Source organism: Ammospiza nelsoni, chromosome 8 (assembly GCF_027579445.1).
Source record: "Ammospiza nelsoni isolate bAmmNel1 chromosome 8, bAmmNel1.pri, whole genome shotgun sequence".
Taxonomy (NCBI): domain Eukaryota; kingdom Metazoa; phylum Chordata; class Aves; order Passeriformes; family Passerellidae; genus Ammospiza; species Ammospiza nelsoni.
Window position 1 is genome coordinate 15096821 of NC_080640.1, and position 18265 is coordinate 15115085.

An 18265-nucleotide genomic window follows, 5' to 3' on the forward strand; every position below is an offset into this window, starting at 1 on the left:
TTATTTGAATATGTAGAATCAATTTGGAAAACATCTGTTGCACCTAGGTATCTTATAATGACCTTTTCATATTTTTCACCTCAAATCTGAATGCTCTTATCAGTGTTCAGAGTGTTGATGTTAGGAATACCTATAGCAAAAAAGAGGCAGAGGTAGGGAAGGGCTCTGATATATTCTCGTAATTAACTGCATATTAATTAGAGCAATAAAGAGTTAGAATGTTCAAAGCCATTCTCTTAAGACAAGGTAGGCTGTACAACACATGTACTTTAATTGATTCTAATCCCTTGATTTTAGCTCCTCAAGTAGACACAGTCTGACAGCAGACTGGTCTCATTGTGCCACAATAACTGGACATTTCCCTAAGGACCAATCCATCAATGTAGCATAGAGGAGACAGGTACCTCCATTACCTTACATTTTCTCTCTCAGTCTCCTTCCTTCCCAAATAAAAAAGAAAAACCCTCAAAGCATCAAATTTTGTTATTTTAGTTTCAAACTTTACTTTTTCTGTAGGAGGAGATGATCAGTTTTGTGATCCTAGGTCCATGTTCTAGCTGCAGTTAATTTTTTCCACTTACTATATAGCTTATGAGCCACATATTCCATACTATTCTAGTCCACTTATTTTTTCCCTCAGGAAATCAAAAAACCCCAAAAAGTTGATGATCAGTACTCATTTCTCTTATCACTGTTCTCTATTACCAGTACAACACTGCTATATAAAGCAAAGATGTAGGTGTTAGTATGTGGTGGTTTTAAACATAAAATACACATCCTGTGCATCCTGATCATTGTTTCTTTGCCCCATGAATACCCTTAGCACTCCCTACCCAGGGTGCAATTTTAAAGAAAATCACTATCTCACTGTACATTTTACTTTTGACTACATTTTTTCTCCTGGGGAATGCATTTGGAGTTTTTGCAGAGTTAACAGGACATTACTAGCAGATTTTCTGCAGCATCCTTCGTCAGTGTCTCAGCTGCTACTTTAAATGTTTTGAAGAACAAATGTCACCATGTGAATACCAGTTAATTTACAAGTCCAGTGGGATTCATAGATAAAAACGAGAAAATAAAAAGCACCAAACCAACACTTTCACATCAGATTGCCAGAAACCACATAAAATCAGACCAATCTTCTGCTACTGTTTACCACAGAGAATAGGAGTTTATTCCTTTAATAAAATGAAGATGGAATTGGATAGTGCTGAAGCTGAGACTAGAGAATCTTAATTCTCTACATAAACTGTGGTGCAATTTTTAAAGATTTTGAGCACCTGAGGCTTTTTTTTTGCATTTGAGGATGGCTGAGAACTCCACTGAAGGTTGCCTGTTCTCAGGCACTGATACAACAATTTGCCAACTCAGCAAGAGGGAAGAAACAATGCCAGTATGCGTAAAGATTCTCTTGCAGACATTTGCAGCCTCCCTCTTTGCAGCTGAGGTTGTGTCCAAACCTTGTACCATTTCATAAGAACTTTAATATTTTACAAAAGCCTCACATTCACACAGTAGTTCGGAAAGATTAATACGAAATATAGTTAGGGAAAGAGAATCTCTGGTGGAATCTCCAATTTACTTACAAAACTATCCATCCTCCTGCTCTCAGTATTTGGTATCTCAGTGTTTGGCCACTGCCACATATAGTGCTTTGAAAATATAGCTAAAATACTATTTCCTCCAAGCCCAGTTTGTGAGAAATGTGTACGTCTATTTAAAGCAACATCATGTTTAATTTAATGACAACAAAGGATTTTTTTTCTGCATTCTGATTATGAGTGTTCATTCCTCTTACCTTAAAATATGTGATCACAAGGGAAAATAAATCTGGATTTGAAATTTAATTTGTAGCTATAAAATATGGAATAGTTATTCCTGTTTATAGCATACTAAAAAAGGTAGTGCAAGTATGCAATGTAAGCTACTGGTTATTGATGCCAGTTCTGTTTTAAAGCACTGATAATAGCTTTTCCTCTCAAGGGAGGATAGTATTTCTTCCACAAACTGTAAATTGTATAGATTATTTCACATTTTTTAATGTTGAATTTTCATCTTAGATTTGTAGTTTGATATTTCTTAGCAAAAATATTTTCACATTCATGTCCCACTTATTCTCAACGGCATCTATCATTTTCAAGCAGAAAGAACATTAATATTAAGAGAAGGTTAAATTTCCCCTGGAAGGTTTTTTGTCCAGGGAGGAGATATGGATACACTTGGAAAATTATTACAACTACTAATACCTTAAGAGGAATTATAGTCAACAGAAAAAGTGACTTTGAGTTTATAGATAATAAACAGTTCAGAACAAATTTTTGAGATAATAATCAAGATGCTGGGATCAAACAATACCTGTCAGTGTGTGAGAAATAAGGAATTCAATTACTGAATGTGAAAAAATCATGATTCCTATACTATGGAACTTACCAAAATTATAGAAATTAGGGCATAGCATGGAAAAAAAAGTAATAAAATAAAGCTATTTCCTCTGACATTTAAAAAATGTAGCTGATATAACTGTCATTCAAGTTCTGGAAATATTTCTGTCAAATATAAACATACCAGGAGAAATAAATCACGAAGTCCAACCTATTTCATAAAACATCATGATCTGCTGTGTATGTATGAGTATGCAAGAGAAATTGAATGTGAAGTACTTTAAATTATAACACAAAACCATCTTCTAGTAAATGCACCACAAAGCCAGTAATGAAAGAGCAAAGGATTGGAGAAAGCAAGGGAAGTGATGAAATGCAAAAAATTGAGCATTTGTAGGAAAAAAACAGGTTGTTAATAATTTTATTGAGAACAGTTAAGTTCTATACTTGTGCAAAGACAAACACATATATACATAGCACACAGAGAAATATAGAACAGACAGTAATAGAAAATAATATAGACAGATTAAAGAATTCAAGTCATGTAGGTTTATGAGCAATGAAGCAGATGCTGATAAATGTAGATCATAAAAGTGGATTGCAAATAGATAAATATGTGTACACTGGAAACATGTTCAGGATCAAATGTTCAAGTGCAGAAGCACTTAAGATTTGTTACAACATATCAAACCTTAAGAAAATTTAGATTCTACTATAGTGCAGGTACAAAGGAGGCAAAGGTTAAGGATGGTATTGCAGTAGATTCAAGTGGAAATTGCATTAATTGGAGTTCAGGGTTCAGATTTTCTTGTGGGGACTGCATCAAACATAACTTGTGCAGTTATGCCATAACAAAGTGAGATGGAGTTTGAATTTACAGTTGATTTCTTGCTTTCCAAACAGAGCAACTTACTCAAACTCTGTTTATTCACATGGGGCGTTAATTCATAACACATTCAGCAGCTAATGTGTTTTATAATTTACACCTCAGATTTCTCACAGAAATTTCCCCTTGAAGACAAATCTTGAGATTGAAATTTTTCAGGATCATTTATGCAGGTCTCATTCTAGTCCCACAGAAGTCAGTCATAGTATTTTTTACTTAATAACAAAGTTATGAAAATTTTGAAAGATTCCTCTCTCTTCCTCATCTTGTGCTTTTCAGAATTGTATTTCTCACCTTGTAGTGATATTACAAAGGCAATTTCAAACACCTTGAATGTCCAGGTGGTAGAAGAATGTAGGAAACCATAAAATTAATTCCTTAAGATTGAAATGCTGAGTTGCATTGCTACAGCTGAATAATAAAGGAAACATCTAATCACTATGCATGTTTAGAAATATATCCAGGTGTTCTGGAGAGATTTTAAACCACAGAGCTGAAAAACTACCAAGCAATATCAGCCCACATGTTGAGAGATATTTGAAGCCTATATACAATAGCAAAAATATCATGGTCATTGATGTAAATTGAGAGAAATCACACTGAAATTAGTAAGAAAATGGAAAGGAGTGATGATAGGCTAAAATTAAATCAATTTGTTTAGATTATGCCTCCCTCCCATATGAACAAACACAAATCCTACTTTGCTGAGCAAAATTTTTACACTGCTTTTGGATTCCATCAGTCATGCAAGCTAAAGAACGTGGGGTGAAAAACAGATTGACAAAGTTTATTTGGCCTTCTGACAAAGCACTTCACTATTAGTTTCAGGGTAAAAAAGCAAATATTCAATGTGGATTAATGAAATCGCTCAGAAAGCAAAGTGTAGGAATGCACGGGAAATGCTCAACATCCAGCTAATTCACAAGCTTGCACCAGACATCTCTTTAGGAAAAGATACTGGCTGAGAGATTCAGAGCCCAAGGAGCTTCACTTACTGATGCATTTGAAATTTGAATTTCAAATTAGAGATGGACCTAGATCCCTTAGACTTCCTGGAAAGCCCTACCCTTAGGATTCTTTATGAAGCACCCAAAAATCTCAGTGAAAATTTCAGATGGATGCACAGCAGTGGACAAAGGCCAGCACATTATTAGTATGCAAAAGCAGTAAGAGAAAATGACAGCACAGTTTGAATGCATTTGGGTAAACTAATGGTTCAGAGTGACTAGAACAGCGTGTTTCATTCTGCTCAATCACTCTGAAAAGGAAGAGGGAGTTCAGAGGTGGCTGCCAACAAAAGATTGCAAGCATAAATAATTTGTCAATATAAGGAGATAGTAAAAAAATGCAGAGTCTGTAGTTTGACTGCTGCATTAGATAAATGGACTAAGATAACCCTTGCTCATTCCCTCACAAGTTCACAAAACATATTTCAGAGAAACAAAAAGGCAACGAAATTAAAACTGACAAAGTTATATGCTCTGAACAATGCACAATTAATCTAGGAGTGTCATTGCCACTAAATGTTACTGCAGATCTATATAATGCAAACAAAAAGAAAGCAACCACCAACAAGGAAAAAGGACATTTTAAATTGCATTTCAAAATACAGTATTGAATTTCTTATATAAAAAATCTACTATAAAAGTGGATTTTACAAGATTGCAGGTGAAACAGAGATCAATTTGAGAAAACTGCATTTCTAGCTTCATAATACCTCAGAGGTATGTCACACAGAGATATGACTAACCACTTACTAAAGATAATTTTCAAAGAAATTTCACATCAATAAAGTTTAAATAATTTTAAGTGTATTTGGATGTGTTTTCTGAGTTCTGTGGAAACAGGGAGAGAGAAAAAAAAATCTCAATTTCCAACTAAATGACCATAGTTTCCACTCTTAATTTCAAACCCAACTTTTGCCTTTCACTACTTCAGTAAAGACTAGGAAATATACAATCAGAGCATAGACATTGACATTGAAAGTAAAGGCAAATCTGGATCTACAGAGGACAAGGAAAACCAGAGCAGCATGCCAGGTTGGAGTCTCATTCCAGAGGGGAAAAGGCTGCAAATATAAAAAATGAAGCAAGCTAACACAGAAAGTTAGGAACTCATATGGTTCTGGTTTCATAGATGCCCAGACACAAAGTAACAGGATTTAATTTCAGGTTGTGAGTCATGTGTTCTAGACTCGGGCCATTCTCACTGATGGCTAAATTTTCTGTTGCTTCATATTCAATCAAGACACCAAATTCTAGGCCTCTTTACTCAGATCACACCCCACTAACAGAGAGAATAACAAGATTATGGTCCATGAAAATACTCCTTCCCTTTTTTCTGCTTTTTTGCTTGGAGGTGGCATATATTCTTGAATGATTTCTAATCCATCAAATCACATGAAATTCTTCAGGGCAGAACTCTTATCTAGGCAAAAACTCCACACTTGGGATTTGTACAGTTAAACATTTATCTTATTTTCTATTTATACTTGTTTTTATTAAACTGCAGCCTATTTTATGCAAACCTTTTCTTGGAGATAGCAACAGCATTTTGACAGAGTCTTGTTCTCCAGTATGCTTGAACCCTTCCTGTCTTGAAGTCACCCTTGTCTCCCCCATAACCCAAGTAATTAATAAAAGAAACCACCTACTGTGGTTTTTATGCTTTAAAATTGTGCAGTCTGATGTTGCTTTTTTGCCAATAAACACTCAACTCCTCAGTTTTCATTCAAATGTATTAAAAAGAAAGTACAGGAGTTAAATACAAGGCAAAAGTTTATATGTGATTAAATGAAGAAAAAGAGATATGAATATATGCAGTGAGAAAATTAAAATATAATTAGCCATGAAAGGAACATAATTTCATGTGACAAACAACAAGCATCTATAAATTCATCCCGTTCATCTCAATGGAGATGCTAATTTCAGATTAAGTAAAATTAAAACAAACATAGAAGAGACAAAGCCAGCTCTCCATCTCTGAAGCTACAAGCAAATTGGAGAATGTTTGCATCTCAGCAGTGTTTTTAACTGAAACTTTGTTAAGCTTCATCTCAGACAGCCTGTACTTGGTTGAACCAAGCATTTATTTGTCTCGTATCCCCTTGCCAGCAGTGGCCCTTCAGGGACACTTGAGGGACTGTACAAACCCAAGGCAAACACGCAGCGATTTTTCCAAGCACTCTTTCCTGGGCTCCCATGAGTCTGAGCTCCAGTGGCTCTCTGAAACAGAAGTATGAGCTTTATAGTCCTTAATGGACAATATCAGTAATTCTGCAAATTTTACTACTTCTTGAGTGATTGTTAACACAGCTTGCATTGAGGAGTTCCATGGAGAACTACATGAAACTGTAAAAATACTTCCATTGCTTCAACTCAAACACACCACCTGCTAGTTTCACCTAATGCCCAATGCCCTTGCTGTAAAGAGCCAGTACACAATCACTCATTATCTATTTACTCACCACTCCTGAGTTAATAAACTTGCCAGAGCCTCCTTCTGTTTTCTTCTTCCCAGACTGAAAGCTTGTAGTTCTACCTGTTTCTTGTTTAAAAGATTTATTTAGTCATCCTTTACTCATCCAACCCATTGTCTCTTTGCCTATTCAAGATGCAGGTGCAGCACTGTGACACTGCTTGTAACCATGATGTTTTCTAATTTATTGTATTTCTTTCTAAAAATGTGTAATACTAAATTTTCTTTTCTTTCCTGCTACTGTTTTCATAGCTCACAGTGAATACACCGTGAATAGATAATCTCACAGTGAAGTCCTTAAAAAATAGTTGTCAGTTTGAAGTCCATTGTTGTGCACAAATTTATATTTTTTTACCCTTTGAGAACCACTTTAAATTTATTGACAGTGAATTTCACTTGCCACTTTATCACTCAGTATTACTGAGGTACTTCTTTGCAGTTTGTTTTCATTTCTCCTATTCTAAATAATTTACTATCAGCTGTAAATTTTCCTGTATAAATTTTCCTGTTCTAATGCATTTGAAATAATATTTATGTCTTTAACATGTTGCTTTGTAAGTTGTTTTGTAATCTACACTATTGTGGTTTCATGTTGTGTTTCTGTTATTCTTGAATAATGGAGTAACAGGCATGCCTTAATTTCGTACATACTGATTTGTTGGGGCATCCTTGTAAGAAGACTTAGCCAAAATCTGATATTTAGAACAGACTAAATGAATCTCTAAGAGGTATAGCAAAAGTAGCTGAAGAGAGCTATTTAATGTATAATCAAAGGGACTAGAATAAGCCAATTGAAAATTTTGCATTCTAGAGGATCTTAATTTGTTACCGAAGTCCAAGGCTAAAACCAGCCACACAGTTCAATATGCCAATACACTGCTTTGGAAGTGGCCTAGATGAAAGCATCAGTTCACTTGCTGAGATCTGCTGATGTTTTTGCAATAAACCTCCTCTACAATAAGCATACAATACAAACCCCACCTGCCAGTGGGAATTATTTGTACTCAGTTTAAAAGCTTTGGAACAGTTCATAAGAATGGGTTAAACGTTAATAAACCAATAATGTTTTACACCTGACATTTTATTATTTGGTTAAGGCTATGCAACCTCTCTGACACCGAGCAGTAATTTCTGGAAGACCAGTTGTCAGTATCTCAGCTAAATTTAAGAACTATATTTTAATTTTTCTCTCTATTCAAGACATGACTGAACAGAGATATCAAATAAAGCTCTTAATTGTGTTCTTGAATTTAGGCACATGTTAGAATTCCTTGGGGTAAAAAGCACCATATTTCAGTCTAAAAGTATTTGCTTACATTATTTTGTAATCAAAGAAAACCAGGCAATATATATATTTTTTTTTATTTTCCAGTGTCATGCTGCAATTTCAGCAACATCTCCTTCAGCTGGCAGATCTCCCACATCAAGTCCTGGGATATTTTAACGAGATAGTTGTGTCTGGTACTTGAACTTCACTTGAGCAAGGGTAAATCTTCAGGTTCATGTAAACAGCTCCCTTTCTAAATTCATTGGAAATGCTCACACATTCTTAAATACTTGATTAACTGTGACAAATGAGAAAGGAGAACAAAAACAAGCTAGAATAAAAGGCTCAAACTAGTAATTTTCTGTAAAAATTAGATTCTGACACACAACATTTCAAGACTCCATAGGCATGGAAACTTAGGACAACCTTTTTTAGACATTTTCAGTATGAATCTGAATGCATCCCTTCTAAATTAATATTAAAATGCATCCCTACTACATAAACAACCTTTAATATACAAGATTTCCAAGTACAAGACTTCTACAAATACAGCCCATATTAACAAGGACAGTCAGGTACCTGACTGACACCTGATAATAACTACACCAAACACCTAAGAATAGCAGCATATATAATTAATAAATACTTCAAAATATGTGTGCTAAATATTTTTCAAGGCAAGAGAAAGTATTTTATCCCACTGTTACTTTGAAAGTGGATATTTGCATATGTGCTTACATTATCAGCGCTTATTATTTTAATATGTCTACTCAGAATAAGAAAATTAACTGTGCATGTTCATCTGAGGTAAATAACAGCTTATGTTACCTTCATTTTACCAGTATTTAATCTTATTATGGAAAATTTTAAGTACTATGGCAAATAAAGGCAATGCTTTAGTCCTGGGCTGCAGGGACTTTCACTGACCTCTTAATTATTCCTGTTCTAAATTGCTACTTCATTTTTAATGAGTGTTCTATAAATGGTGTAGCTGTTTGTATTCTGAATCTGCAAATGTTGCAAAAACTTCTAAAAATGGGTCAGTTTCAAAACCCTAAAACTCTCAGTCTATTATTGCATGGTAGTATTTAAAGAACATTCTCAAGTGCTCATGTTTAATAGTAGGCATGTATTTTAATGACAGAAATATTAAATAACAATATCAAATAATGTTGACTTAAAAAAAATAAGAACTCACTAATATTAAACCCAAAATAAAACCAAGTAAATAAATTAAAATAAATTACTTCAATTGAACAACAAAGAGCAAACACTGACATGCATATGCACAGATACAAATTGTTATGAAGCTTGAAAGATGACTTAATCGTTAGTCACTGTTCAAGACTCAAGAAACCTCAGTTCTGTTCTACCAGCAAAACTACTGCTTCACTTCCAAAAGAGACTTAATTTCAGTTAATTCTATCAAGCTTAGCTTTGCTTGTAATAAAAAGCCATGTTGTGTTTCTCATATCTTCTAAGCTGTATGAACTGTACCTACAACATGGACTGAAGATCACTACTGCAAAGCCACTTACATTCTGAAGTTTCCTAACAGATGCTCCTTCTGCAGAGCCCCAGAACTGAAACACTTAAATATTTAACAAGAGTGCCATGTCATTAAGCTGTGTTTGAAGGGCTGCTGTTAGGATACTATTCTGGGCTCAGGGGGAGCAGTCAAGCACTTGATTAGTCTGGCTCAGATCTAATTTGCCATTAGACCAGACTACTGCAAGAGTAAGTAACACTTGTGTCCTCTCCTCCTTACCCAGCTTTTCTATCTAGAACGCTCCAACTCCAGTTTAATTAACACCTCCCTTGGGATTGCAGTTTTTGAGATTGGGAAGTTGATAAGAAATTGCAGGTGCAGCTGCAGAGGCATGACATTGTTGTTGCCATCTGCTGGCATCTATAGTTCTGAAGACTCCTGCAGGTAAATCTACCCTCATTGCATCACCAGGACAATTTCAGTCCTGTTGACAAGTGAGAGGCTACAAATGCACATTTTGAACAGCACAGAACAGTCTGAATTAGCATGTGATTTGTATCACCTGTTAGTAAAATGTTAAAACACTGCTAAACACACCATCAGTTAAGAAAGGTTGATTTAGCAAATTCCAAGTCTTCATCTGTGCTGCTTTGCTTATGTTTTCCTTCCATTCAGTCTCAAGGTAGATCTCAAAATGAATAATCTGATTAAATTGCAAAAATTTCCATAATTAATTAGGAACCATTCTCCTTTCTTTTCTACTTGGGGGTGGGATAAAATAGTAGAAATAAACTTTTCTAAGTGGGTAACTTCTATATAGATATCTACAATTTGTGGCATCACAGTGCCACAGAGTCACAGAGCACTGAGGTAGAAGGGACCTCAAGAGGTCACTCAGTTTGCCACTCTGCCCCTAGGCTTGATCAGTACACTGAAACCATTCTTGACAGATGTTTGCATACTTGTAAAATTTCCAGTGATGGAAAACACATCACTTCCTTAGGCAATCTACAAAAATATTGTTAAAATTGCAGCTACTATTCAAGATAGCAAAAGTCCTCACTGACACTGGTGTGCAAGATTAATTCTTTCCAGTTTTAATCCACAATACAGCACTCTTGAATTCATGCAGATAATGACTATGCACATATATCTCCATGAATAGGGATATAAAATGTACATTGGATTCCAATTATACAAAAATAGAAATTCTGCGTAACTGATCACAAATGATCTTAAATTAGTAAATTAGAGAATTTCACAACTAATCAAGCTACAAATACATTGAATTCTCCAATTCTCCAATAGTATATTTTAAATAAATTTATCTTACTTTCATATTATTTTGAAACAGAAGGACACACATTTTCATGTATATATATATAAATATACACACACACATCCCCTCTGGGTAGACTGTGGATTAATACAAATTTCTAATGTAAACTATTCCCAGGTGTCTAGGTCTGTTGAAGCCAAAGGTTCTAATGATAAAGAAATTAGCACTTTCACAAATGAGGACCTATGGTCAGGCCAAGCCAGATGGCTCTTGACACCTGTCTGCATCCTGACTGGCACTGAAGGGTCAATATTACAGTTTATTCACAAGCAGGAGCTGGGAATCCCTGTTGGTTGCAGTAAGGATGGAGAATTAATTCTCTCCTAACAACACAAAACCCAGCACGATTTTACTTGCAAAGGCAACAACTCTTTCCAGAATTTAATACGCATTAACTAAGGCTTCTTACTTTTTTCCTGCAAGGTTGTATTTTTTTCTCCTTTTTGAGAATAATTTTACTAGACAAGTTAAAATTTTCATGGTGGTAGACAGCAAAAGATCTTGCAGTGAAGGGAAAAGGACAGCTTTAAGGCTTTAGTCCCAATATCTGGGGAAAAAAAAAGAGTAACAAAAATAGATCAAAAACAATTTTTAAAAGTGGAAAAATGGACAATCTCTTTTTTTATTTTATATCCCCTAGAAGAAAAGTTTTGAACTTATGAGTTAAATATTGACCAATAAGTGTGTGGGGACCTTTTCAAACAGCTGGAACATTATAGATTTTTGCAAGTTCACAAGCCCTGTGCTCACATTTCCAGTAAAAGCTGCTGTCTAATACAAAGCTAAATGCCCCAGGGACATTGAAGTGAACATATTTTTCTGCTGGTTTAAGCACACCAGCAGTCATTTGTAGAGTTTACATGGCTTTCTTGTCAATACCTGCTGGTCACAGTTGGTGAAGAAGCAGTTTCACTTAGGATCTGCTTGCTAATTAAGCATGGCAGCAGCCATTCAGAGTGAAATTTTCAGCAACCTGACACACAAAAGGAAAGAATCAGATGTATTCTCAGAAGACTTCAATCTTTAAAACATTTGGATTCTGTAGGTACTGGAACTGAAAGATAACAGAAATTACTTTGTCAGATTAACATGCAACTCTTCTGATAAGCTATAATATACTGTATGTAGGATGAATGGTTTAACCCTGATGTTCTACAACAAAATTCTTTAAGAGAAGGAAAATTGAAAGGATTTGAAGTAATCCCAATATAGGCCAAAAATGTGTATAGTCTTCTGCTTCTCCTCATTTTCTTCAGTGGTTCATAATCAATCTTTTCTGTTGACATCTTTCATCATCTAGCTGTCCTTCATGTCTGCTGCCCATTGCTGTCCTTGCAGGAGGATTGCACAGCTGCTGCTCTTCTGCACACAAAACACCCTAGAAAGCATCAGCAAAGCCACTTCATTGCTCTGCTTCAATTCTTTACTTCCCTGACCTTCAAAAGCCAGTTGCTTCTTGCTGAATGATGATCATCTCACATCTCACTGCTGCCTTACATTACTCCTCCTTCTTGGTTTGTATCCATGCGTTGTCTCTTAGCTCATGCTTGTATTGCAAACTTGCAGGCAGAAGTCTTTGACATTTGTACAGCCCCACCCAGTGGTCCCTGGCTTGAATTCCACGACACATTGCAATATAGTAAATAAAATAACCCCTTAAATATTAGTTTCCTTGAGATCTCACTCTTATGTTATGCCCCTTGTGTGCAGGGCAGACAAATCTGGAGGGGCTGGTAACCAAATCTTGTAATGAAATAGAACACACCAGTAGAAGTGAATCTTTTCTGATAGAAACCTCAGGATGGCAAAAGCATAAGTGCAACTACCAGAGGTGACTGAAAGGTCTCTTCCCACAGAGCAAAAACCCACTCCACAAGGAACACTATCATATCCCAGCATATTTTTAAGCATTTACAAGCCATGCTCAAATTCTTCAAATAAAACACAATAAATGTTTAATTATATCTAGTTTGCAATTGCAACTTTTCAGTTCTTGTCCATCTATGCTTTATAATTATCCTCTCTAAAATTAGATATTCCACATAATTGAAAAAAAGGGTGCCTTTTGCAATTTTGTTGTGTTCCAAAGGAGTGTTCCTGGTGAGGAAGCAAGGCAGGCAGAGAAGCCCCCAGGCTGGAGCAGGCAGTTTTTAGGCAGTGGCTGTGGTGCCCTGTCACTGTCAGCAGGGATCCCTGTGGGTGCTGCAGGGGAGCAGCAGCTCTCCTGCCTGGACACTCTGCAGTGCTCTTCATGTCTCTGTTCTGCTCAGCATAACTTCAGCAATAAACTTCTGCAAGGAAAAACATCTGATAGTGTAACTGAAAACTTGCTTTTGAAGAAAATACTTGGAAAACTAGACAGACTTTATTTTGAAGCCTTTTTATCTTATTAGAGACAAACTAAAGATCCTCTGGTGAGATAGTAGGGGGGGGGAAAGGATTCAGAATATATATATGTATAAGATTTAATTTTAAAGACTGATATTCTTTCCCTGACCTTTGGCCATTTTTCTTTTAGATTCTTAATAACAAATGAGGTTGAGCTATTAAACTCACTAGAGATAATTCACAAAAGAGCTAAATAAAGAATCAAAACTGAGGCACAGTGAAAAATACATTAGAAAAATAAACTACCAACATTTTTAAGTAAAGTAGTCCAAAGAGTTAGAAAGCCTCTAAATTTCAATTTCATGATGTTGTACTGAAAGTCATCCCTGAGTCCTGATAATTTTCATGCTTTCTTGTTTTGGTTTTTTTTTTGTTGTGGCTTGTTTTTCATCACTTCATTGGTATCTATTATTTGAGATGCAGTTCTTGACTAAGATTTTGGCTGCACCTATAATGAAATATTTTCTGCTGTGGAATACTTGCAAAGTGCTGCCAATAATCACTAATAATCAGAAAATGTCACAGCAGGCAGTGCTGTCAGTGCATGAGTAGCCTCACACATGAAATTCTGCATTGGAGAACAAAGCATAAAAGTCTTTGAGCTTTTTTCAATATGAACTGCTACTTATTAAATATCAGGATTTTACTAAGCATGCTTTTAAGAAACACTTCAATGGAAAAAAGGTCACAAGAAAGCCACCAGTACCTTTTTTTTTTTCAGTTGGAGACTTTTGCGCAAATGTTACTCCTGTGCAAAAATCCAATTCTGTCTATGATGATGCAAGGATGACACAGTATTGTCTGTGAAGCTAGTTCTGCCCTGGGTAAGAACCTTCTGGCATCAAACTAGATTAAAAAGAACAGATGGTTGCAGAAATATAATTAAGAAAAAGAAAAGGAAGAAGAAACAGATATCAAAGCATCAGCATCTCTTTCCCTGAATTTTCCCTGAAAGAAGTAGAAAGGAAGTTTTAAAAAGGTTGGATCATCTAATCCACATAAGATTCTATTCAAAAATTAATATATCAAACACTCGAATCATAAAGAAGAGCCAGATGCTCAACATGAACTTGGACATTGCTAAATGGTCACTATAGGCATTCTCAAGAAATGAATATAGTGAAGAAGTCTTCACAGGTAAATTACCATATGATAATTCATTAGCATAGAAAGAATCAAACACAGGTTAGCTTTAGGTCTCACCTTACTGTGTATCTGCCCTGAAGACATGGTACTCCTTGTATTTGATTAAATATGGAACTTTCTGGAGCATTAAGAAAACCTAAACCAATGCCCCAAAAAAACTCTAAGCAAAACAATCCAATCCAATCCAAAGCCAACTGCTAGGCAAAAGACAAAAAGTATTAATAATGAGCATAAAAACAAATGTATTTTTAAAAAATACAAAGTTTAGGTATTCAAGAGCTGGTTTTGTATAGCTATCAGACAGCAGTGCCTCAGGAGACAGCTTGGGATTACATTTGCCTTCTACATCTTGGCTTGCTGAAAGCTGACATCCCCTGCTAGTGTAAGATACAGTTTATAACCAAAACAGCCCGGAAGAGTCAGAGCTACAAGCACAGCAGCATAGGCAGATACACATGAAGCTGCCAGATCTTCTCACAACAAGCTGCAAAATTCTCCAGCATCATCTTCAATGCACCCTACACATGAATCTCTCTGTGTGTGCAGGTTCTTTCCTGCAGTTTAGTACTCAGTTGTTTCATATGCACACTCTGATCATGAAGGTTATGCTTAGTATTCTGCAGTAAAACATTTTAATTACTTTAAAAGAATATAAATTTCATTCTAGTCTTTGATGCTCTTAGAAACAACTATAAAGCAGCAAGAATTTCAGAAAACAATTGTTAGTATTATTTAAATTTAATCAGAAATCAAAGTTATGAGAGTAGGTAAAAGCATCAGAAGTTGCTGGGAAAGCTGAAAAACCTCTACATCTGGCTCATTAAAAGTACAATACTCTACAACTCCAACCATGTGCAATATGGACACCTCCAGTAAAAATAGCCTTAGTTTATAATCTATTCTGTGGCACATATTCAGGGGTCCAAAACAACAAAGAAGAGGTACAGGTGTGGGTGAAGATGTTAATAATTAAACATATTGACTCTTGTTGCTTTATAATAACGAGTCAATATTTTTAATTATTGTTGCTTTATAAATTTATTATAATTGATAATAACTAGCTTTAAAGTCCACTTGTGCCACAGGAGTATCTGTACAGTCACCATAAATGGGAGGAAACTAAGAAAAAGGAAATTTGTGGATTGGGATTGAAGAATGTGCAATTAAAGCATGTGTGACCTTTTTGTTTGGCCTGCTCTGAGCCATTGCAAAATGCTTCAGTCTTAGTGAAACCAATGCATTCATCAAGTTCTATCAACTAGATATTAATTTGAAAGTTGAAGGTGTATATATAAATACAAATGAAAGATTACTGTGTAGTGCCTAAAGGGTAGCCTTGTTTGTTGAAACAATAAGCACTGCTCTTTAACACCACTGATATGAAATCTTTTTAGCAGCAATGTTTTTATTCAAAATTAGCTATGTGCCTGAAGTTATAAATTGCCTTGTTCTAAGTACAATGTTACAAAACAGATCACTTAGTGAAGCAGCTCAGAAAATGGATGTGCTTCTGACACCTTTAATGTAGGTCCTTTTTCTAAAGAATAAAGAATAAACCCCAAAAACTCAGAATACTTAAAAAATTTCTATTTATCAGACAAGGAAAAAAGCCTACATATATTACATTTAGGCTGTCAAAAAGGTTCATTATAGGAAGCTTATATATTTATTTACTTGTAGAACTGGTAGGGATCACTGTCTGTTACAATTACAGACACAACACTTCATTCCTGACAAGACTTTACCGTGTCTCTGTTAGCCCACAGCACGTCTGTGGAACTCATGGTTATCAATCTGATAAATCTCAATGTGCTGTGTCAGTTTTAAGCACCCCCAACTGCTCAGGCACATAAACATCAGCAGCTACCAGGTGCTCTGTAATACTTTATATCCATGCCCTACACTGTCCTTCCTGATATTCAGTTTTAGAAATCCATTTTCAGTTTCATTGCTCTGGTACCAATAATCAAATGGCAAAAGGTGTTGCCTGAACTGCATCCAGTGTCCCAAAAAGATAATCTAAGAGGGCTGAACTAAAACCAATATAAGATATTTAAAAACATTTTTATGATCTACTTGAAACAGAAAGCAACATGACAAAATGTAACACACTGCTAATAAGAAGGAAGATATATCTGTAATATGAGTTTCTTCAGTTCTCCTGAAAACAAATCCTAAAATATAAAAAACAAATTATGACTCCAGGAGAGACTTTATATTTTTAAAAATGAGATAGAATTAAAGCATTCTTTAGACCTAGTTGCAGGTATAAAAATAACTAAACCAGATGATGAGATACAGGGAAAACAGAACTAATGATTTTATTGTACTCACGTTTTTTTTTTTTTGGTCTTGTTGTTGTTTCTAAAAATATGTTTACAAAACAAAGTTGAAAGAAAGATGCCCATAAAGAAAAGTGGCTTTTTCCCCAAGGACAGTCAGGCGTGGGAACAGGTTGTCCCAGGAGGTGGTACTGTCTCTGTCCTTAGATGTTTTCCAGACCAAATTGGGAAAACCCTGAGTAACCTGGCCTGATTTCAACATTTCTTGAGCAGAAGGCTGGACCAAGATACCTCCTGAGGTACCTTCCAACATGAATTTATTGTATAAGCCTATAATCTGTGAAGTATTTACAGAAGTATTTACAAAAGTATTCATAATTCATTTTAAAGGAACAGAATAAAGGTCAGAGCTAGCCCTACCACTGTTAAGCAACAAAAACAAAAATCCACACAGGACATCATCTGTCTTCTACAAATACACACATTTGTACGACCACAAATAACACACTGTATGAGAATAAGAAAAAAAGATCTTAGAGTAGATGTAGGTAAGAGAAAGAAATGTTAAACGCTAATTCTGTTTTACAGTTTTACACATACAGCAAGAGACAAAACAGTGCAGGAAGTAACACTTTTTGGTGGGCTCTATCATCTTACACACTGCACTTGCTGCAGATTACAGGTTCTCATACTTTTAAGCAAGTATGGATTAAAAAATCTCTATTACCCACAGCATAAAAAAATCAACATTCCATTCTAGAAGAATTAATCTCTTTCCAGTTCCAACATGACCAGGTTTGGTTTCAACAGTTACAGCTGTTGCTGCTCAACAGTTGTTTAACAAGTCAGGGGCAAGATGTGTGCTCAGACCTCTCCTCATCCAAAGCCCTGTCTGGCTTCTCAGACATTTCAGTGGAAGCAGGTGCAAGTCCTTCAGAAGTGAGTTAGAGTGCACTGTGCAGATTTAATAACTCCTTCCCCAGCTAGGAGACTCAAGTGCTCTAAAAAAATATAAATAAGAAAACTGAAGTTCTCTAGCAATCCCTTGGGCCAATTACACAGATCAGAGATGGAATGACGATCCTGTCTTTTCCATTCTTTTCTTGATTATTTTAGCACGAAAAGAGTCGGCTCTTGCTAAAGGTGGAATCAGCTCAACTACATCTTACCTAGACAGCTGTACATAAAATTACATAGTTCTCCAAGTTGTTTCTGATTAAGAAAAGAAACAGATGATGGAACTTGGTGTCTGGTGCAGTCTTGCTAATTTACAGAGGTAAATTTCTGCTTTTCTTAGCGCAACAAATCATAAGCAAGTAAGCTTTCTGTTACTTACTATTTTCCTTCATCTACCATTCCATCTAAAACCTCTCACGAAGTAGTGTCTGAATTCACACTTCAAATAGTCATTCACTGAAGGTCACGAGCATTTGCTTCATTTTTCACTTCTGTGCCATTTTCTCATTTCTTCTAAGGTTTATTTCAGCAAAACCCCTCAGCTGCATGAATGAGAGATAGTGGCTAATTCCTCCAGCATCCTTGGTTTTCTTCAGGAATTGGCTATCACTGCTAGAGATTGTTAATTTCTAACCTGAGCTATCTGCTAACAC

General features: G+C 35.6%; 1 protein-coding gene across 3 annotated transcripts in view; it reads right to left on the reverse strand.

The window, feature by feature from the left end:
• Nucleotides 1-18265, reverse strand: part of LOC132076474 (heparan sulfate glucosamine 3-O-sulfotransferase 1-like) — a 93998-nt gene that overhangs the window by 12744 nt on the left and 62989 nt on the right. Inside the window, exon 1 of one of the 3 annotated variants that reach the window (XM_059477553.1) lies at nt 13934-13968. The exons of the other annotated variants lie outside the window; for them this stretch is intronic. The gene's annotated coding sequence lies outside the window, so the exon portion shown is untranslated. Of the gene's footprint in view, nt 1-13933; nt 13969-18265 lie in introns of those variants that run through there. 3 annotated transcript variants of the gene reach the window in all.